The sequence below is a fragment of the Lonchura striata genome, chromosome Z, assembly GCF_050655825.1.
Source record: "Lonchura striata isolate lonStrDom1 chromosome Z, ASM5065582v1, whole genome shotgun sequence".
NCBI classification, from domain to species: domain Eukaryota; kingdom Metazoa; phylum Chordata; class Aves; order Passeriformes; family Estrildidae; genus Lonchura; species Lonchura striata.
The window spans coordinates 69,012,249-69,036,965 of record NC_140740.1 but is presented as its reverse complement, the minus strand read 5'-3'; the positions used below and the strand labels follow the sequence as shown (position 1 = coordinate 69,036,965).

Here is a 24,717-nt window from a genome sequence, read left to right as displayed (position 1 = left end):
TACTATGTTAGAAAGGAGAACTAAAAAAATATCTAACTACTGTAACCACAAGAGAGGGAGAGAATTGGAGAAGCAATTTTGAAAGTATGAAATGACATTTTAATTCATTTTTTCCTCTTCATTTCTGTTACAATAAATTGAAATTATTATTTCACTTGTGGTGAGACAAGTTTTTCAAATTTAGACCAAAACAATGCATGAGTTCTAAATACAAAATATCAAAAGCTGTAAGATTTCACCTAAACAATTACAAAATATTTTTAAATTCTGTAATCTTTACAGAATTATCTTTCTTAGCAAAACAGTTTCTAAATACACCTTCAGATAATAGTTTAAATTATATGATGTGGGTAAGTAGAAAAAACCCCAGGTCATTGCTATGAAGCCACCTTCCATAGTAGATGCTCTATACCATCTGTTGCAATTAATTTTTTTTCTCATCTTCATATATCAGCAGTCAGCTCCTTTACGTTTCCTACCTCTTCCCTTTTTCTTCACTTTCCTCTCTTAGTTCTGACAGGTATGTACCTGTACTCTACTAGATTTTATTCCTGCATTGCTGTTCTTTAGTTCTGATGTCTAACCCCTTACTCTGCAAAACTGTTCATTCCATAGGCACCATTTCCTGTCAGCATGTTTATTTGAATGTAAGAAACTCATCAGACTACTGGATGTAACAGCAGAATACTGTATGCAACACTGGAAGAAATCCTGAAACAGTTTTAAATGCCAAGATGCCATTTTACAAATGACATAAGGGGGAATTTTTACCCTATTCCTAATGTAAGGAAAGGGCATTAAAAAAAAATATAAGGCTCCTGAAAATCTGCATGCTCTTTCTTTAATAGACATGTCAAGAAAATGTGTGTTAGTTTTTAGCAATTCAGAATGCTCAAGGGTCCTAGAAGTATCCACTCTGCTAATTTACTGGCAAAAATCTACCTAAACCAAAATTCAAGAGCACATCTCAGCAAAACAGTGTACTACTATTGCCATGGGGAAATTATGAAAGAACTTCTCTGATGTTAAAAATTGCCAAAATTTTAGCAAATAAAATACACTTTAAGTGAAAAAACTAAAAGGTTGTTTTTTTTTTTCACACTTTATGTGAAAAAACTATAGAACCTTTCCCAAGCCACAGGCCTTATGTTTGAACCACAAAAAAGACAAAAATATATTCTGATGAAGAGCATCTGGGTTTCAGCAAAACAGCTCTCTTTGAACCCTTTTTGTTTTAACTCAGCACTGTGATACCTAAAGAGACTTGAGTGAATCTGATATACTGACATTCTGTGGCACAAGTTGCAACTGAAAAATGACACGCTGCCGTTCTCCTTTAATTTGTTCTTTTACATTCTGTGAATTTACTGTTAGAACTCAAACCACTGAAAGAGAAATACATGAGGAAGTCCAAGAGCACACAGTAATTCTGTATATTAGCTCATAGGCAGCAAATAGCATAAGTAGCAATAAATTAAATTAAAAACCTTTCACCAAACCTCACTTCTCTAAGGGGTACAGCCAGTTTTCCAGCAATTTCTTATGCAGAACTGTCCAAAATCTGGTGAAGGACTATAGAAGTATAGCTGCTACAACTCCTTAAAAAACCTGCATACTGGTTTCTACAGAACATTATTACCAACATCATGGAGTTGCAGAAATACGGCTGAATACTTAAAATAGCTCCAGCTACCTGAACAACAGTATTTTTGCCATCCTGTGTGAATTTTTGCTAGATCAACAATTAGTAAATCTTTTGTTTATTAGCCAATGTAGCATTAGACAGAAAACAAGGGCATAATGATGTACAAAATAATGCATTTTTTTGTACATAATGATGCATTTTTTCAATCTGTGGACATTTTTCAAGGAAAACAAAGTTTTAAGGATGCATATAAAATCCACTTTCTTATATGGTGTGATTAATATTATCTACATCAATAAAAAAACTTCACAAGCCAAGGAATTGGGGTGATCTTTGTTTTCCACTTAGACCATAACCTAGCTGAAAAATGTATTTATTTGGTCAAAGCTTCTTCCTACATTAAGTAAGTAAATGCTATAAAAAACACTGCCACAACTCTCCTTCAATACTTAATATTGGAAGTAAGTCAGTTATTTTTCAAGTATCATATGATATCAGAGAAGATAAATTATTCTTAGAACATAAATAAATTTATAAAATTATCTACCATGGAGAGAGGTAAATACTATGCAATCCCCTTTTTATTACTCTATCAAAATGTTCATCTTGTTACATATAAAGCAACTACCATCAGTGTAGGGTATGTAAAATCATAACCCAGCAGAAGCAATAGTGAAAAGTAGTATTTGTTGCCTTTATCTTTATAAAGGTTGTTAATTAAGGTTTGACACAAATTATCTCCACAATTAATGTTGTCAGTTTCTTGACATTGATTGTGACCTAAGCTGCTAAGCACTCTGACAGCAAACACAATTAAACTGCACACATAGTTGTGCTTATTAACATGGAGGGCAATTTTGATTGAGAACTGACAACTATTTTCGATCTCCCTTAACAACAGCCATACATAGTTCAAGAAAATCTCTCCACAACACAGTTCATTAAGCACAGCAACAACCTATATGGAAACCTTCCACTGCAATTAAATCTGCCAAAAAAGTAAGATGTAATATGTTACCAGCTGATACCAGAGTCTTTCAGCACTTTTGGAACTCTCTTTGGTAACATCAATATATGCAGTTAAAACAACAGAAGTGTAATTAAAATAAAATAAGTGAAATTCACTTAAAATCAGCATCTCCTATTTCTGCACTTAAATTCTCTTAAGGGCATCATAAAAATTGCTGCAGTATTACCTTTTAAATGCAAGAACAAGGCCAGTATGTTTTGTTTATATACCAGATACCGATACTAATATTGAATTTTTATACCTTGTCAAGCCAAAAAAAAAAAAAAAATCAGTGGGAGATACCCGTTACATGGACTTTTGAAGAAGCTTTATTAATCATGAGCACAGGGCTCCCACCATCGCTTACTTGGTACGCACTTCTTGCTGGGACTCTTGAGAAGCCGAAGTGACAACTATTAAACTGCTGCAAATTACACTCTTAATATACAATGGAAAATTGAATTTATTGCTAGGTCACCCTTAACACACTGAGCTTGCATTTATTTGTTTTGCAGAGTTTAACCCCATAGAAATTAGGCTGCTGCTTCAATGAACAGTCAAGCTGTCCCCTCAGGGGGCACAAGAACTTCTGAAATGAGAGACAGTTTACCACTATCCAAATAGAAGTGGAGATTTTTTGCACATTATGGCTCCATAGAATATATTTTTAAAGTGACACTAAAATAACTCATTTTGATTGGAACATTTGAATATCTTGGCACAAGCATAAGACATTTTTTTCTTCCCTTCTGCGCCTCTACATTGACTTTCTAAAGTTTAAGTAGAATTCTGAAATAGTGAACGGAATTAATTTATTCACATTTCATCATGTTATAGAATTATCTGTTTTAAAGTTGCTGTTCTGTTCTCTGCGCTGTACTTAAGGATATGTAATACTTTTTGTCTGCACTCAAATAAAATGACTGACAAAATACTTTTGAAATTACTACTTCAGCCCCCTTTTTTCCACAGCTACTGTGAACTATTCTTGTCTAAAGACATTTTTATGGACGTACTCCTCTATGAAAAGGTGAATATGAGGATAAGACTTCACCTTCTTTAACGTGAGAGCTAATAGGATGTCTGCAGTCCAACTACAGCTAGCTGAGCATGTGAACATACTATGCACAAGATACACAGAGGATGCAGACCCTGATATTTGTTTCTAGATTCTCTGTTTGAGGTGTATGAAAGTTCCTAGTATAAAATAATTGAATTTAGGACTAAATTTCATCATATGCCTGAATATGAAAAAGTTTACTAGGTCAGAATAAAAATAGCCTAAAATCATATAATATTGTGTCCTTTCTAGGCATATATAGCAAGGGTGAATAAAGACATCAGAAAAAAATAAAAATGCAAAGATACTTATTTCAAATGCCTCATTTGCTTATAAATTCACACATATTTGAGGAGACTCCTTAAAAATAACAGTAACTTTTTGAGTTATAAAGACTCATTTTGTACCAATAAAAGTTGTAAGATGACAATTGCAATGGTTCTGAAAAAATGTTTTCAGCTCAGACTCAGAAATGTAGGTTGACAGCAGAGTAAACAATGTGGTCTGGTGCACATACAGTCACAAAAACAATTTTCGCTTAGTATAGTTTCAGGGGGTATGCAAATGGACTCACTATAAATGAAAATTTTTGTAGTGATTCTTCCCATGTCAAATTAGACGCTCAGAAATTTCTGATGCTCCAAACCAAACCAAAACACCACCTTTATTTACCCCATTCCCCATTTTGCAACATTCACTGTATTTAACAGACTTGAGATAATGTTATATATTCTAAATAAAAAGGTCATATACTGGTTCCTATGTAATGATGGTGATGCTGGTGAAGAGTCCTGTCCAGGTAAAACTGAACAAATAGGCAATCTTGCACATAATCACAGACTGATACTGTATTGATACATTACAAATTACATGACTTGTTATTATTTTCACAACTCCACCAGTAGTTAATATATTAAAAAACTATTTTATATATATATATATATATATATACATAGTACTTAATAGAAAATTAAGTAGGAATTTTAAAACACCCTTTCATACAAAATTAACAGCTAATTTACTCATTAGTAATAATTTGTGAAATTAGTTAGACTGATCATTTCACAATTGTTTCACCTTAATTCTAACCTGCACTTACAGAGGATCTGCACACTGGCTATGTGAGAAAAGATAATTAGTTTTTATTTCTATAAGGACAATAAATAATTTGTATTAATTTAATCTACATAAAGAAGCTTCTAAGTTAACAAGTAGTATGTTCCTGAAAGCCCTTGTCTGTCAGTCACAAGCTGTGAAATTTTTCTGTTTCTCACTGTGAATGTCTTGAAATTGCTCCTGCCTTAACATCCTTCACCAAGAAGAATAGCAAAAACAATCTTCAGATGTCATCATACTCTGAGCAGCGGAATGGTTTTATTATCCTGTGAATAAAAATTATTGGGTTTGTATCTTTCAACTTTTAAATGCATTCCAGCTGTGCCAATGAAGTCCAGCTGAAAATTTTGATCCCTTTGGTTCCCAGAAACTATTTCTAGGTATAAACAAGTGTTTCCCAAAAGTCTAGGTAAAAGAAATCAAGCAATTTTACTTTACAGGCATCATAGCATTCTCTTAAAAATTTGGCCCCTACAATAGTCATAAAATCTTGATAATATAATTGAAATACAATCATCACCCCACCTTCTTTCTGTAACATGTATTCTTCTAAAAGCAAAAGCAGTCAGAACAAAGGACTGGTCTTTGAGAGAGGTTTCTGGTTGTTTTTTTGGGGTTATTTTTCCAATTTAGCAGTAATCTCCAGTTCCCAGCCTTCAATCTGCCAGAACATACCCACCCTACAGATTTAATAAGCAGCTCAAAAAAATAAAAGTGTCACTTGCTGATGTCTCAACGAAAATATCAAAAGTCAACCCTATCTTTTATATTTTCAAATTTCATGCAATGTGCAGTGTCAGTGTAGTAGGCTGAGCATTTGGTTCATTCCTTCCTGAAATACAAAGTCAAATTATAGACTTACAAGTAAGGTCGCACAAGTAGAATAGGTAGGTTACATTTTCCAAAAGGTCTAATGTTGAAATAGCACACATTTAATGCGTACCTCTAAGCTCTGCAAACCTTGTTACCAGCTCATTTCATTGTGGATTATGTATGCTTTTTTAGAGACAGACATTATCTGAGCCCTAGGGACATGGGAGGTATATGAACTAACACAGACAGTAGCAGACGTTTATTTGCTAACTAATATCATTCACACACACATGTTCATTTTTAGCTTATAATAACTGAGAGAATGAAAAAGGCTTTCACAGATTTGAAGAACTAATGAGAAAAAAACTGTGAAAAAAAGCCTTTTACTAACAGTATAGACCAATACATTTATATTTGAAGTAAAAAGCTGAAGAAGTATATATTGCTGTTCTGTTTCTATTTAAACTGTTGCAGGCAACCGGCTAAGAATTTAAGCTGGTTTCATGATGAAATTTTGGCACATTTAGCGCAAAACTTGGGCCAACCATTAACTACTGCCCTATCAGAGCAACACTGTGCTAAGCCTAACAGGAAGACAGGGCTTACAAGCTATCACAGTCAGCCTCATAAATTATCAAACTAAAGGAGAAACCTCCCAGAGCCAGGCCTGCTCCCATACCCATGCCCTCTTGCCTTTATTCCTCAAGTTGGGCACACATATGTACCCTATCAGTACTACATATGGAGTAGCTTAAATACAAAATTTAGCCTTCATTTAAATACTGCTAAAGAAAATGAAAGTGGTATACACTTACTTCTAAATCTTCCCTTACTTACTTAATGGTCCCTTCAGTTTTTTCTACACAAAAACCCTGGTTTACGCTAGAGTTCAAGAAAAGATAATCAGGATGTTTGGTTCTAGTATTTGACTAACCTGAGCATTGAAAGATGCTAAGTAATGATTGAAAGATGACTAAGTAATACACACTATCCAGTAAAAGCATACAAAAGCAAGAATTCTCCCTTTTTTTTCCCCCATGCCTATAGGAATTCCAGCACTATTAACCCACTCTTCATGATATTAACTCAACTGCAGATATGCTTTTAAGTTATAAATCAGCACATGTTCAAATGCACATTACAAAACAAAATAGGTATAAGCTTGTGTATATACAGAGTATTAATCACAAAGGTATCTGTAAAAGCTAGGTGGAACTTAATTTACCTGAGTTAGAGAGAGGACCTTGTTAGTAAATCCAGTACTAAGCCTTCTTTCAGCAGCAAATAAAAAGCATGAAGCCTCTTGAATCTAAAAGGTTAGTGACGTGCACCACTTTATCCCCCAGGAATATTACATAACCTTGTCATATTCACTAATTTAACAAAAGGAAATTCTGCTTCAAAGCTCTCTACTGCTCCTTTTTCAAATTTTAATGTCTGCAGACTGCATATGAATTATTTGGTAACTGAGAGCTGACACTCCTTTTCAATGTGCAAAGTAAAAGCAGTGAATTTGAAAATGCCAGGCAAGCTGATCTCTTTTTCCAGAAGAGTTTTGCTCCAAGAGAAAGGTAGGAATAAATGAGACACTACAAGTTTCAATTAGGGACTTGGAATATCTGGGTTATGTCTAGAGAGATGACCTTTAGAAGCATTTCAGTCTTACTAAAACACTCAAAATACAGGTACCAAAATGCAGAAGCATAAAACTGGGGCACTGTAACAACAAAGTGAAACTTCCAGTTATATTTTATTTATCTAAAAATAACAAAATGCATACCTTGCCACTTATGCTGATTACTGACTGTGAAAGCAAAATCAACTATCTAGTAATAATACTGACTCTACATACTAATATGATTCAGTGTTAATGCTTGACAAGGCATCCACATAAGCAAATTCTCGTAATTCCTATTCAAGCAGAAGTATGCTTGTGTCTAATCAAATCTCACAGCCCATATGAACATATGCAATATGGAGAATTAAGGGGTTCAAGATGACTTTCTACTTGCAGAAGAGCATTAAGAGATGACATGACTTGACATAAGCATAATTTATTGAGCTAAACCGGTAAAAAAAAAAGACAGTATCATTAAGGCTATTATAAAGTAATAATAATTAAAAAACCTAGTTAGGAGAGACTCATAAATCTCTTTCCTTCTTACTAAGTTGCCCTGCTTTATCCCAAAACTTGATCAACACCACCTCCTTCTATTAATTATACACCAATATTTACCATTTACCTACAAAGATAATTTATATGCAACCTAAATTAGATGTCCAGCAAAGTAGACAGAATATATCCTCCTCTTGCCAACAAGCTCTGTGAGCTATGCAATGCAGCCCACCTTCAGCTGTACTGTAAGACAGGTTAGCATAGCCCATAGGATGATGCATGGCTGACACAGAAGCAGGCATTCATAAACTAGGTCAGAAAACTGTTTATAGATATTAAAAAAGATTCAGTGACTAAAGGCCCCAGCGGATTGTCCCAGTTCCTTGCCTACAAGTCACTTACAATATATCAGTATGGTTAGCATGGCACAAGCAGCCTGCTCTGGGATATGGCTATGCAGACATAAAAGCACTGATTAGAACGTATTTATACTGGCAGTATTTTTTCAGAGTCCTCCTGTGTATAGATCCTGTTGTAAATAGCAACCCCATTTTGTTGTCATTAAGGACAATGCACTGCAAAAATGCGAGAAATACTAGTCATAAGGTGCTCAAGGTTCATCTGCGCCATGAACCTCTACTAAATTTGCTCCAGATTGTCTCTAGTAAAGTTATGCCAGCACAGATCTGAAGCATATTGAAGCATGTGAGAATATGAGAACTAAAACCTCATACAAAAATATGCACAACAGAGGTGTTGCCAGATCACATATGTTATTAAAAAGCAGAAACATAACCAAAAGACACATATCACCACATAAACTGGTAATCACTAGAAGTTGATTTCTATTTTAATTCTGATACGTAATAGCACTTTATACAATGACATCTATTCTGCTACCCACTACCTGAAATCACTGAAAATACAATTATTTGATATCTTGTACATCCATGTAGCATTGCACTTGCTTTACAAGAATCTTGCATGGTTAGTCAGGTTACTAGAGTGATTTTTAATATAATTTTCACTGGTTAGGGATATATCTAAGATAAACCTGTAGTGCCATGCCTAGCTTATATCTATCTCATCTATCTCTCAATAATTGTATTTTCCATTCCTGTGTCTTTAACATACATTTATTCTTTTAAAAAGAGATACCAAGAAATCATAACACTACCTATATCTGGTAATCAGTCAAGAACATGCTATTAAAAGAAGGGCATAAGACTTTGTAGGACACAATAAAACCCTTTTTCTTAAAATACATAAAGAAAAAAAATTACATTTGACCTGTCATAGAGATTTTCACTCTGAAATCTGTTGTAATTAGAAAGCATGATTCATGCCTATCTTTAAAAGAAAAGTAGAAATTACTAAAACATTACTACCAACAAGGATTTCATTCTTTATTTCTTTATTGTAAAGGCAGATAGGTCTTTACAACTACTATAACAATAATTTTTAAAAAATATCATCAGTCCTAGTCTTGCTTTCCTTTTAAGTTCATATCTAAGCAATATGAAGAAAACAAATTCACTGAAGTTTAGTCTCAAAAGACAGAACTGGAAGCCAGAAGCACTGAAAGTGGCAGCTGGCTCCTGGACAGAAGAGAGGGCTGACAGCCAAAACTTTGTAATTCTAATCCCATCTCTGTTAATTGCTTGCTGTTTAGCTTCAGGCAAATTACTTAACCTCCATGCCTCAATTTACTTAATTCCAGGATTATACTACTTAGATTATTTCAGAAAGCATAGGGAGGAGTATTACAGTTGTTACTACCACTGTATTTACAAAATTTGTGCAGGGATTTGTGCTCATACATTGAATGAAATGTTCCAGTTTAAGTCTTATCTACTTACTACACGGGTGACGCTACTATCAGGGCAAAGACGACAAAAATTAACAAACAAACCTCACTCAAATCTGAATTTGAAGTGTCAGTAGAAATCAGTAGCTATTTGAAAAACTTATTAGCCTTGGAAAACTGCAGTCCTCTGCATAACAGTATTTCAAATTGTTGGTTTAATTAACACTCTTTTCTCTAAGGAAATGAGCTCACATTGCGGAAGTGTACTGAGTAAGAACTGCTCATTTTGACACTAAGAAGTATGCACTCAAAGGAGTACACTAAGAGGTATGTACTTCTATAAATGATAATAATTTCTGCAATATGAATAATTTTGCATCATAATTAAAATTCAGTGGTGTATGATTAATATTGTGTGTGCCCACTTACATAATAGAATTGAATGCTTTAATTAAGAAACCATGTTAATTATAACAATCAGTTAAAATATTCATTTAGATAACAGTAAATATGTATATATATGTTTAGATCTAATATGCATGTTCAGAAATAAAAGATTTAAGGAAATTTTATTTTCCACATCAAGCTTCAGCAACCCCTTGAAAGTATACTTGAAAATGGCTGACTGTTTGCTCATGAAGAGAAGTGAGAACCTTGGTTTGCTACCAACGGATTCAAATATCTGTATGTCTATTCAAAATGTAGAAAATATCAAGTGATCAATCATTGCACTCCATCATCAGAGCTACTATATCCTTATAGAAAGAATACAAAAGATAGAATAAAATTTGCATTGTTGCAAAAATTAATTTTGATTTTTTCCTTCTGAATATATAAAGACAACCAGGAATTAACTTCTAACAACAAAACTGAAAGTATTGACAAAAATTCATATGAAGTTAGATTACTAAATTCATATGAAGTTAGATTACTAAAGTTGGGGATGCAACGAATACAGCCGGTCACCAAACAGAATACAAAACAACTGGTCTCAAATATCCAAATATAAAATGAATTGGGCTGTGGAAAGACAGGAATAAGAAACAAGATAAAAATCTCAGTTAATGAAAATAAAAATATAAAAAGCAAAAGAGAAGCAGAAATTAATGAGTCAAACAGGGCAGAAGGATAACCTAAACGAAGATGAACTTCAGGTCTACTGAAGTAAAAATTTTAGTAAAAATAAGATCTTTACATAATACTATAATGCCAGTCAGTCACATATCATTAGTAAAAGATTAAGAATGTTTGAAAACTTCAATTTCAGTGTATATAAAAGTTGCCTGCTCCCAAGGGCTGTCTAGAAAGTTGTAATTTAATCTTTATGTTCTTTAACATGCAATGCCTCTCATAAAATAAAAGTAAAACCTCTTGAATGAATTGCTGTATTGTTCATAAATCACAAGAATCAATTACTACATCTATTGTTCCTTCACTGAATGCCTTTAGAAAAGCAGTTTCTGCTTGTTCAATAATTTGGCATCTTACTGTGTCATAAGCTGGCACACACAACTGGAAAAAATTCTAATTAGAGTCAGCAATAAATATTGAGAAGTTAAGACTTTGATGCTTGCTCTCATAAAACAAATCCTCTTTTAAAAGTAGACAGCTTTCAAAAAGCTCTAGAAAAAAAAAAATCTTGGAAGCTTTTGGTTTCATTACTCTTAACTTCTCACTGCAATAGTAACAACATAATGTAACACAATATAAGGTACCAAAAGAAAAGGAAGATGGGGAAAAGAATTCATAAAAAATTATTATTGACAGAGAAGGAAATCAGCCCACTGAAGTACCGGATGTATTTTTTTATGTGTTTGGCCTTAACCCCAGCAACACTTTTAATGATTAAGAGTAATAGATTTGAACATTTATGTGCTTTCTTCCCCCTCAATAGACAGCAGTACAGTAAGTTGATATGAACATACTTAGCTTTGGTATCAGATTGTAGCATATATACTGTATATAAACATAGACACTGTATATAAAAGTCTATTGTTGTGATTATTTAATTAGTTGGGCATGGGTATACAGGAACATATCTGCTGGATAGAATTAAAAGAGTAGAGTTTTAATTCTTCCCGATGCAGGAGACTCCACTGATCAAGGAATTCCAACCTGTGACATTCTACCTGGTATCAGAAGCTACAAATATAATGGTTTTCTGTTTATTTTTAAGGTTCTTACTTACTGGATGTAGTAGCTTCTCTGAAGTTGTCCCCTGTTACTAGGACAACATTAATAGGATGTTTCCAACTGTTCCTTCCTGGAGACAAAAAAGCTATATGCCCAGATATGGAGATACTAAGAATGAAGAAATTAATATACTATATACAAGACTAGGTTATTAGGGAATTATTTTATGTTATAAATATAAATTCAGAAGAAAGAAATCCAGAAAAATATCTTGAGGTTAATTTAAAGAAGACATACATCATCTTCTGCAGTTAAGATCCGCTGTTTTTTCAGGAAATAATCATGCTTTCAGACCAAGGTTACAGATCACCAGTCATGTAAAAGAAAAAAAATCAGAATTTCTAAGGCTGACTGTATGACTTAATTTAGAAAAAAAAAAAAAAAAAAAAAAAAAAGAAAAAAAAGAAAGACTTTTTGCATTTGAGAGCATAAGGCTAATGTGTATATTTATAGCACCAGAAAAAAACCCCAACACTTTAAATAGTGTCAAAAGCATCCTTCACCTTTGAGTTTACCCATACTGCATTAAATCTTGTAATTACAGTCATATACACATGTTCTAGTCAGTTTTAATTAAGGTAAGGCAATACAATTAACTGTTAGCCACGGATCCCTCAAGCAGGCAAAAAAGTAACTACATGGACCTTGCAGACAATCACGCTATGCTGTCTGGTGTTTAAGGTAGCCAGAGCATATCTATACAGTGACAACTATGTTCAGCTTCAGAACTGACACAACTATCCAACAACGAAATTCCTTAAAATTTCTCACCAGAAAACCTATACAAATCCATATTCCCTTACACACACTTAGCTCCTCCTTTGCTTTCTGCAATCCATTACAAAGATGTTCATTTTGTCACTATCAAAATGAGGCTTTGTATAGGTGTGTAAATCTTTCCGCACTGGTGACCTCAAAGTTCAAATCTCTTGTAAAACTTGAATGTCAAATTTCTTTCTCAACCCACCAGCACATTTTCTTGTTTCAAGTGGAACTGAGTTCTTTATCCGATACAAATCTTGAGCCTCCCCTGTTCTCTCAGATCTGAGAATTTAAGTCCTTTCTGATCGAAGTAAGGGCTTATTTCTTAAGCTTTCTGATCATTTCCCAGTGAATGCTTCCACCATGCCCTCAGCTTCTTCCTTATCTTGTTTACAGGTGATTCCTCTGCACTATAGCAAAGGAGTATGAAATTAGGTCAACACTAAAGCCTTACACTGTTAAGACGCAGGATCCCTATGACAAAGTAATTTTAATTGCCAAACACTGCAAATAAAAAAAAAACATTGGATCTTGCACTGTAGAGTCAGAGCCAAATTCTGTGTCGTTTTTATTTGAAAATACTCATGTTCTTCCCCACATTCAGATTCACTGTAACCTTTCAGGACTGAATAAATTAACCTCTTTTCTGAAAGAAGTAAAAGGACAATGAAAATCAAGTAGGTGTGCATAGTTTTTTGCAAACAAACAGTTTAAGAACAAATTAAAAACAGAAGAACAGATTAAAAAGTCATACAGTTACCTCCAATGCCCAGACATTAACTTCTAGCAGCAGCTATCTTACTCCCAAGATTAGATGAATGTCTAAAAAGGCCATCACCGTACTAAGCGCTTAAGTGATGCAAAAACACCTAGAGTATTGAAATAAATTCCAGCCTGGATATTTCACACAGATGATTAAACATATTATGGATTTTCCTTTTTATTTTTAACTGCTTTTCTAAGAATGAAAGTATTAGGTTCTTCAAATGCTGTGAAAAATACACTAAATTTTGGTTTAGATCACAACAGTGAAATAGTGGTGCCAATGAAAACCTGCTGCCTGGTATTCCTAAATCGAGTCAGCTCATACAGCTAGTCTTTTTATGGTCATGAAAGACTCCAGTACTAGTACTGCTTTTCAAGACAAAGCACCTACAGTTTCTGAACATTTTTACAGTTATGTTCACAAAATTAAGATTGTCTAATATATGGCCCAGTGGATATGTATCCATATTAATACAAGTAGAGATTTTGGAGAATAGCTTTTTTTCTGAAATGACAAATTGCTACTAAACTTGACTACGTTTCTGACACAACTATATTTCTGTAAAAGATCATTAGAGTTATGCAATCCTTGAACACAACACTGTTTTTAAAATATTCTTTTTCTATTTAATTAGAAAGTCACTTAAGTCATTAATTGATAATATGTTTCATTCAAGAGATTTCACCATTACATATCTCTAGTTATGTAATTTTTTCCCCTTCTTGAGGGAAATATGCACAATATGAACAGGTAAATTGAATTCTTAAACTAGTAGCCTATTTCTTCACTACTGTAAGCTGCTGCTCACAGCTCTAACAGTGATACTGCTTAAATTTACATAAATTGAAGATTTGGTCCATTATTTTCAGATTCAGGTTGGGGAGCACACATACAGTATCAGGTAACTAGTAACAGCTCAGGTTACTATTTACATAACTTCTAAAAATAAAAGGTTTGCAAACTTAGCTTCTTATGCACTAGGTGACTGTTTCAAAGTTGGATGGATAGACTGATACCACTCATAGCTCTGGATCAAGTAAAGACTCACCATACCAAGTACCCATAACACAGAATATAGGACGCATTCCACTATTTGGGTGACAGACTCATACTACACTGCACAAAAAGTAAGTAAATGGGAGTTTTCCTATCAGACAAAAACAAACCTGTGTTTCTAATGAACTGATTCACATATTGTGCTTGAGTTTTGCAGATAAAAAAATAAATGCATTTGAGCTTGTGATAAAAAAAATAAAATTAATTTACTAAAATTCACAACTGCATATTGGTTTTGCTCAGAAAGTATGAGCACAGAATTTCTTTTCATAGAAGTACAGAATACCCTAGTTGAAAGTGACTCACATAAATCATGAAGTCCAATTGTGGTCTTGAACTGGACAGTCCCAAGACTCACACCATGTGTCTGAGAGCATTGTCCCAACTCTCCTTAAACTCTGTTAGGCTTGGTGGTGTGACCACTTCCCTGGGCAGCTGTTCCAGTGCTCAAACACCCTCTGGGTGAAGAACCTTTTCTTAATATCCAGTCTAAATCTCCCCTGACACAAGTTCATGCTGTTCCCCCAGGTCCTGTCACTGGTCACCAGAGAGAAGAGAATAATTCTGGAATTTCATTCCAGAAATATGTGCAATTCAGCAAGTAGAAAACAAGTATCCTATTTATCCTAATCCTTATTCTTATTTCATTAATTGTAGGGGCTAATTAATTTTCTTTTCATCATAACTAATTTCTAGAGCTATATTCATAAGGTAACAACAACAAAGAGAAGAGAAAGAGATAGAAACATTTCAAATTCATATACTGTTTGTTTAGAGTTCAGCTTTTTTGAATGGCAAGATACAGGAAAGAGAGCAAAGCTGTTTTGTAGCAATGAAAAAAAATCTATCATTTTTTTTATGTATTTGGTAAACCTAGGTCTGCTCCTACAGCATAAAAAATTTACACTGAAGTAGAAATTCTAACAGTCTGTAGTGAAAGTATTCTCTGTGAAACAATGAGAAGTATCTATCTGTGTGCCCTTACATAAAAAATCTCCATAGGTATTGAATGCAATTCTTTGTAGCTCTTCATCATGTCTCTATCTTTCAAAGGTCCTCATAAATATGCAGGCTACACTGGTAAAAGGCCTCTCTATTTGTTGATTGGCATGATCAATTTCTTCTAGATCTGTTAGTACTCCCTGTAATCTTGGAAGAAATCAAGAAAAATTCCAGGGAAATAAAACTAATGAGCAGGTAAACAATGAACAGGAATTACATTACAAAGTAATAAAGAATGCATTTATTTATATCAGCATTATTTAGTATTTGCAGAACATTTAGCACCCTCATATAATTCGATCTGACTTTGCTATATCCACCAAAAACAAACAGGATAATCTTCCTCCAAGAATGCTTAGAATCTTAATCTTACCACTTAACATGTTTGCAATCTGCATATAAGATAAGGCCTGACAGCTGACTATTGCCCAACTTAACACAATACATTGAAAATATGAGTTTTAGTCTGCAAGAAGGGCATTAAAATGAATTCTACTAACTTTCTAACAACTGTTGAGTTTCTAACAGAGAAAAATGCAGCTGAAGGGAAGATATGAAAGTCTCTCTGTGGATGACTACGGAAAATTAAACTTTCGCTTATCTTTTTTAATAGCCTGCAATGCAGGTTTACACAAACCTGTAAAATGGTCACCAAAACAAAACACGTAAGAAAGAAGTCACTATCTCTGCACTCTGGTTTGTAATAACTGGAGCCCTTACAGAAGAATGTTAATCAGCTTGACTCACAAGCAACTCTGCTGCTGACTCATAGATATTAAAATATATTGAAAGGTGATCAGTAATCTCATTTACTTAGAAAAGAGTACATTTCAGCCAAGTGAGAAATTGAGAGCTTACAGTAAATACATTGTATGTATTCAAGTTGTAACAATCAACACAAAAAACATCCTCAATCAGGAAACTGAATCCGATCTCACATTTTAGGGGTTGGATTACTCTTAATTTTTCATTTTGCCCATTAACTGTATGTCATGGGGCAATTTTAGGACTCTGAATTGTATCCCCATTCGTCTAGCCCAGAAATAAGTTTTGCACGTGTAAAACTAGATCTGAGAGTGAAGAGGGGGAGAAGGAGAAGTGATGGAATGTCTGAGGCAGTTGTATTCAAAACATAAAGATAAAAGCTTTCAGCTTTCGCTCTTGGTGTGTGTTGTCTGCAGCACAGACAGTAGGAGAGATCTCGCCTATGCTTTTAGTTAGTTTTTTTAGTTCGCTGAGGCAGAGAAGTTCCCTGGACTGTGGCTTTTCTTTTTCTTGGAACTGACAGGCCTTGCTCTGGACTGAAAACCCAGAAGAGCATCAGGAGCTCACACCTGTGGTCCACCAGGGCCTGGGACGTGGCATTTTCCAGCAGGGATTGATAAAAGATTGAGTGAGCCAAGCTAGACCCCACAAAAAGGACTTTCTGAATTTGCCATCTCTTCAGAACAGCCAGAGATTTTATTGTTTAATATTATTCATTTTTTTTATGCTTGTGAATACTTTGCTTGTTAAATAAACAGGTTTTTCCACTTTTCTACATGGAAATATTTTCTCCAACCAGAAGGGGAAGGGGCTGTTTTCAAGAGGGACCCCTTTGCAAGTTTCCTCCCAAATTAGCCCTAAAACCAGGACAGTGTAACAGGAATTCAGTACCTTGTTCCAGTTCAGGAAATATGGGATCACAGCCAGCAGATATCCAAATTATCAGTCTCATATAAGAACCCCAGACTAGGTTGTTCAGCACGGAGAAGGTTCTGGGGAGCTCTTATAGCAGCCTTCCAGTATTTAAAGGAGTCTTAAAAGAGAGATGGAGAGGTACTCCTACCGAGAGTAAGAGTAGTGTCAGGACAAGGGGTAAAGGTCTTATACTGAAAGAGGGTAAATTTAAATTGGACACAAGAGAGAAATTCTATGAGAGCTGTGAGGCCCTGAATCCATCCCTGGAAATGTTCAAGGCCAGTGTGGAGAGGCCTTTGAGCAATCTGGTCCACGTGGAAGGTATCCATGTCCATTGCAAAGGGTTCTGAACTATAAGCCATTCAAAGTCCCTTCAAACCACTCTATGGTTCTTACCTGCTAGAAAACTGTTATTACATACTCATCATTCAGATCATTCCAGACTCTGTTTTCTAGTGAAATAAACATCCCAACCAATACATTAAGTCTGCCATTGATAACTTACAGCAGTCGAGACTTCAGATCTCCTTCTGCTATAAACTATCAATCTACTGTAGTATGCAATGACATTTACTTTCTGGAGTTGTAAAAGAGATACAAACAAGCTAAGCTACATAATGATAAATGCCATTGGTTTTATGAATCTGTATTTTTGTACTTCTGTCATTATAACAGTCTGCATCCATACAGATTGGCACACTTCTGAACTTCCAATTTTTTTCTCAAATTGTAACACAAAGAATCCCCTATGTTATTATTTAAAAGTTTAAACATTTAAAGACTGCCACTGACCTCCTTCACTACTGAAAAGCCTATTAACATATTATATGGCTGATCTCAAATATTTATTTAGGCTGCAGTTAAATTGCAGATGCAAAAATTGATCTTGTTCATTAAGACATTGTGTATTTCAAAAAGAGCCATATATGTGACAAATATACATCACTAGTGGGTCAAACTGCATAGTGGGTCGACCCTGGCTGGGTGTCATGTGCAGACCAAAACCTCTGTCACTCCCCTCCTCAGCCTGTGAAGTGGAGAGAAAATACACCAGAAGACTCACAGGTCAAGAGAAGGATAAGATGTTCATTCACCAGATGAGACAAACGAGACTCAGAGAAATTAATGTATTTACTACCAATCAAAGAGAGTACATTAATCAGAAAGAAACCTTTCCATGACCTCTCCCTTTTCCCTGGACTCAACTTAATTTTTGTTTTCCTCTCCCTCCTGCCCTTGAGCATCACAGAGAGACAGGGAATGGGCTTTGCTCTGAGTTCATCACACCTTGTCTCTGCCACTCCCTTCCCCTCACCCTTTACCCCTTCTCTAGGGTAGGGTCCCTCCCACAGGTGACAGTCCTCCATGAACTTCAACACAAGTCCTTCCAGTGGTAGAATGGAAAAGAGTAAGGCAGCCTTCAGGATAAGATTAAGGCAGCAGGGTCACGAGTCTGGTCAGCAGACCCTGGATGCAGCAGGAGTTTCTCAGGGCTGCCGCCTTCCTCGGGCACATCCACCTGCTCCGCTGTGGGGTCCTGCATGGGCTGTAGATGGGTACAGCTTCCTCGGGGCTGCAGCGGCACAGCTGCCTCTCCATGGTCTCCACACTGCCTGCAGGGACATCTGCTCTGCTGCCTGGACCACCTCCTCGCCTTCCTCGCCCACTGACCTGGCTGTCTGCAGGGCTGTTTCTCTCACATATTCCCTTCCACTCCTCGTGCTTTTCTGGCTGCAGTTGCCACAGCATGGCAACTTCCTTCCCTGTCTTAAATCTGTTATCCTAGAGGCACTACCACCATTCCTGATAGGCTTGGTTTTGGCCAACAGGAGGTCCATCCTCCTACCACCTAACATTGGCTTTGTTGGACATGGGGGAGGCTTCAAACAGCTTCGCACAGAAGCCACCTCTGTGGCTCCCTTCCACCAAAACTTTACCTGTTACAAATAGTGATTACTTTCTACCTTCTTTTTAACAACCTGCCTGATGTCTCTGTACTCTATAGCACTGTCAGCTTTCCAGACCCTGCTAAGCTTTTACTTTCCACAATTCCCTGATCCATTCATTGTACAACTTCAATAAAGAATGAAAGATGCAAAGGGCTTACAGCAAAGACCCTAAGCCTGAAGCCTGGCAGATGGCCAGGGAAAGAAAGCCTGTGTAATTGCATTATCTTGCACTCAAATAGGGAAATAGAAAGTTACAAGAATATCTTTGATTCTAGTATTTCCCACTAAGTAAAAACACAGAAATCTTCACAAAGTTGGTTTTTATTCATATTAGAAAAGGGAATTCTACAGTATAATATATCTTTATATAAATTCCAAGTCATCTGCACACCTCCATTGATAGGTAAGACCAGTGGCAGCATAAGCAACTTATAATCACTAAAGCTGGTATGTCAACCTGAAAATAGAAGACAGCCAATTCTACTCAGAATTGAAGACAATATTCTACTCAGTTTAGAGACTATTTCTTATAAAACAAAGAAATTCTTGATCCCATGAAACCTGGATTAATTCTCAAGCTTTCTCCCCACTGGTTTGTCCTTCTACAGCTTCTGTCATGCTTACTATGTCAACCAAGACTGTGTCTCAAATAATCCTCACACCTTGGTTCTCATTTGCTTCTAAATCACAGATTTTCTGCTCACATCTTCCCACTCCTGTTTTTCTTGCTGTAAACCATTCCCCCCCATTTTTCCACAAATGCAGTGTTTTCCATTAGGACCATGAGTTCTGTTAACATGAAAGAGTAAAAAATTTTCAATTTGAAACTATTTGATCAACCATTTAGCTGCAAATTCATTCCAGTGCAAGAAATTTTTATTTCATATTGTAGATACAAGATCCAACAGTCTTTGCTCTGGAATATTATGTCTAGAAAGTCACATATACACCTTTTTTTTTTTTTTTTAAGTTTCACCTTTACTCAAAGGAATAATGACCTATACTTAATATTATGACATAATAAAAGAGCATAAAGGAAAACTTCCAGCCACTGTAAGCAGCAGAGATGCCAGTTATGTAACTATCTAGCCAAGCCAGGCAAACTATCTCCAGTACATATTTTGTTTTTAATAGTTACATTCTTATGCACTCATATTTCACTATAAGCTGTAACGGTGAGGATACATGTCCTGGGTTGTAAGATAAGCTTGTATTCTATTTGCCATCTGTTGAAAGTTGGGCAGGTTTGTTATCTTTTCCAAGAACCGGTTTTGCTCCTAAGAGGTAATGGTTTGTTAATGGGCCATTGACTGATTCAATGCAGGGCTGGTAACGTAACACCATCCTACTGTGAGATGTTCCACCCAGAGGGGGAAGCCAAGCACTCTTTTATTGGATATAAGGGGGTACCTTTTTGGGGACAGAGCAGCTCTTTACTTTGGGGGATTGCCAGAGAAGCAGCTCTCTTCGGCGGCACTCGCAGCGAAGCAGCCGGAGCGCGCTGAGGCGACGGCGGCGGAGCTCGGAGGCAACCCCGGCGCAGAGGAAGACCGACCCCACTGCCACCAGATCTTCAGAGGAAAACTATACCCTTCAAAAGATCACCACTGCAGCTGCAGTTCATCAGCCACTGCAAAGGGAGCAATTGTCCCAGCAGGACTGATACTGGCACCCCGAATCCTCAGGTTGTGGACTTTTTCACTAGTTTTGTTTGTACCGATTGCATTTGCCTTTTTAAATTGTTGTCTAGTTTTCTCCTAGTAAAGAATTGTTACTCCCATTCCCATATCTTTGCCTGAGAGCCTTTTAATTTAAAACTCCTAGTAATTCGGAGGGAGGGGGTTTACCTTCTCCATTGCACAGGAGGCTTTAGCCCTCCTTCACAGACTCCTGTCTTGTCAAACCAAGACAATACATCAGACAAAGCTACAGCTGACAAGTTCCCATTTTTTTCTCTACTACTAATACAGCTGTATTACATTGTTTAACAGAGATTATTTCAACAGCTACTCCAGGTTGCTCCTGTACATTAGAAAATGATGCAATGGAACAGCAATGGACATCTTTCTCATTCACATTCACAGCAGACAATGAAAACCTTATGGCTTTCCTTTTTATATAAATCTGAGTCAGATAGTTCCATCCCTTAAATATAAATAAAGTACTGTGCTGAGTTATTTATTTTAAGATTCAACTGCTATATGGCAAACAGCCTGAATGCCTTTGTCATCTGCATGGTACGCAACATTTTCCTGTTCAGCTCCAGCAAGAGCCTAAGCACAGACTTCAAGCTGTAAGATGTAACAAGCAGGATGGATACATGTCTTGGATACCTATTCATAATTTCAAGGAAAAGTCAGATGTCAGACACCAAAGTTCTGCCCAGGCATACCCTGTATTATCTGGCTTCTCACTAATACACCATTTTGCATGATCTTGCTTCTGTCCCTCAAGGATACTTAATGAGATCAGAGAGAACGAAGAAGGATCAGGCTGACACTTCCACAGCAGTAGGAGGTAATTCCCTGCAACACAGTCACCAGTTTTTCAGCTTCAAAAGAAGTTAAAGGACACATTTTCACAGATCTCTTTGTCAGTTCAGCATAAAACAGAAGAAAATGTTAAGGTGTAAAATACTCTCCATTAAGGTACTGTGCATTTACAACTTGTAACTGAGACTCTAGGCAATGAGCAACCAAATTTCTATCCTAGTACCTACTCCCTAAAATTAAGCTTAGGCTATACCTAGCAAAACATAGCAATGTGTAGCCTTTGTATTTTCCCACTGATGAAAGAGCAGACCATTCACAAAATATCAGTTAACCTTTTCCGACATATTTCCCTTTTTTCTTTCCCCCATGTGGAAGGAATTTGCTTCCAAAAAGCTAAATTAAGCATAGTTCCTATTAAGCACTGTTACAAACATTAGAAATTATCTGATATCAATTCAGTTATAAAATAATAATAATAATAATAATAATAGTAATAATAGTAATAATAGTAATAATAGTAATAAGAAAACTAAAAACTATTTTAAATTATTCTCCCTCTAACAAGACGGTACAGCTTTTAAAAAAACCATAAAAAAGCTTTTGCATATGCCTATAAACATTTTCATATTTTTAGCTGTGCTTTCAACTGCTTTCAACAGAATCACTCCCTTGTCACAATATCTGAAAAAGTTTGAAAAGTCTCTGAAAGAAAAAAGTTTCTACAACATCACCCTTCTGTCTCTCTCATTTCAGTTTTTATAGTTTCACAAATCTAGTAAACATAACATTACAAAAACTTTTAAAGTAAGTCATTATTAAGTTACTTGTAGGTTTTCTGATTTAGTGAGGTCCTTTCAATGAAGCTTGAAAATAATTTTATTAGAATGTGGACTCTATAATTAAGCTCCATGAGATTCAAGTAGTTTATGTAATTGACTTTTCATTAAACTTTTCATCATCTGTCACAAAAGCCGTAATTACACTGAAAACTAATCTGAGTTGCACACTAATTCCCAAAAAAGGATTTAGTATTACATATGGGTTTATAGCATTGTCTGGGTATTTCAACTCCAAAAATCAAAATTTCAGAGAAATTCTTTAAGTTTTTTTTCTGCTCCCCCCCTCTCAGTATCTTTCTGAATTTTGGAACTGGACCTTCTATCTGCAGTTCAATTATTCAATCCAATGCTGGATATACTGCTGTCCAAAAAGTCCTACTTCAAGTGTAACCTTAATCTCATGGAAGATTAAAAAAAAGCATTTAAAAGACAAAAAAAAGTTTAATAAACTTCAATTAATTAATACACTCCACAATGACAGCAGCAAAAAATCAAAGCAGTAATCCTGATTAAAACTTTGATCTCAGCTGCAGTATTGTGTTATACTAGAGATTCTGCTACATATAGAAATTATTTATCTATTTATTTATGTATTTCAAAGTTTATCAAAATGAAGAGAGCTTCTCAGTCCTTAAATTACATGTTCAAATACTTCCATAACTACCAGGGAAATTTAACAGATCATAATTTATAAATTGTTCTTGAATTTGTTCTGTAGAAATTAAAGTATTAGGAATTTTTTCAAAAAATAACTTGAAAGTTTGCATAATGCCCATTTTAATTACCTTAGTTTAAAATAAGATCTATATTTGAATTACTTTTTTTCTTAGAAACTTAAGTAATTTTCAATAACATTAAAAATAGTACAGGCAAATCCTATGTGCACCAGTCTTTCTTTACTTCATTTTAATAATTCTTAGTTTTTAAAATATGACAAATAGTAATAATTTTTTTTTAAACATAACTTTTACAATCACTCATAGAGAAGGTAAAAAATCTCTATTTTTTAAATCTTCTACTACATGTAGAAACAGAAACCATTCCTTTTATGATTAGTAACAAAAAATTCTAAAACCTCTAGCCTGATTCAACATACATGGTCCAATAAATGTCTCCTGTCAGTACCTGTTTGGTTATATCATAAAAGGAACACTTGATTGAAAAAGTGTTTATCTGCACAATATGCATAGATTGAAAAAGAACATTGATTTGACAATATTTATTTTATAACATAAGCCCAGCTGATATACACTGAAACACAAGTACTACATGCTCTACCCAGAGTTTTTAAAATATTTTCCAGTAACTACTGCAAACTTAAATAAATGTAAGCATCACACAGTTTTTGACAGAAAATATTAGCAATGAAAATATGCATAATTTCTAGATGGTGAGGCCCTGACTTCAGTTAAATCAGTATGTTTTTCTTTGTGCAACTCCACTAACTGCAGTGTGTATCTCTACACACGGTGCAATTCAATATTAGTGACACCTCTTTATCTACTTACAGGATGCTGATCAAAATCACCACAACTATCAAGGGAACTGAAAATTATCTGTTAAATATGATCCATAGGATGTGAAGCCATGCTCTGGCCTCAGTCATGCCCTGTGTTATGCTATCCCTCATCTGCACTTACTTAAAGATGCAGAGTAAAAAATTCTTCATGAGAATGAGTCTGCTGCATGCTTTGAAGTTAAGCCTGTCTGTTTCAAAATGCAATGAAATGCTATGCAGAAATTAGCAAAAATGTAGATTCCACAACTACTGTTGTAACCCTAACTCTATTCCACTCTACTTGTGAACCCAAATCTGTAATAAGTTGCACATGATTTAGAGTCAGTATTTCTTAATATCCAATTAGAATTAGAATAAAACCATTAATGGTTCTTTTATAATAGCACTTAGCTTATTAAGACTCATAAAAGGTTTGGCTCCCTTGGGCCAATTTTATGGGCCATATATTTAGAGCTGAGAAAACAATACCCACTTAAATAAGGACAAAACCTAGTTAAAAATGTACACCTCTGCATAGTTTCCTATTTCATTTCCCATTTTATTTCCCTAGTTCAGATGTATTAGAAAACTTCATTTTAAGAAGTAGAAAGTTTCTGCTACAGAGGGATCAAATGCCCTGCAACTTTAACAGTATTTTAAATTCATCATTATCCCTGGACATAAAACTCCACTGTTACTGCCACCTATTAATTAATAATAAATATTCTGACCAAATATCCATAAATGCCTATATTAAATAGTTAAAAGACAATTTCATTTTGTTTTGCAATTGATGGTCATTGTGCACACTTTTGCTTTTTGGAAAATCATTAGTATCTTATGGAGAAAAAAACAACTTGCCTAGGAAGCAGCATTGCAAATGAAGTAAATTTACAATATTTTAAAACAATATT

The 24,717-nt window shown here is 35.1% G+C and overlaps 1 protein-coding gene across 34 annotated transcripts in view; it reads right to left on the bottom strand.

Moving 5' to 3' along the window:
- Window positions 1-24,717, bottom strand: part of PTPRD (protein tyrosine phosphatase receptor type D) — a 1,154,377-nt gene that overhangs the window by 238,044 nt on the left and 891,616 nt on the right. The gene's annotated exons all lie outside the window — the stretch shown is intronic.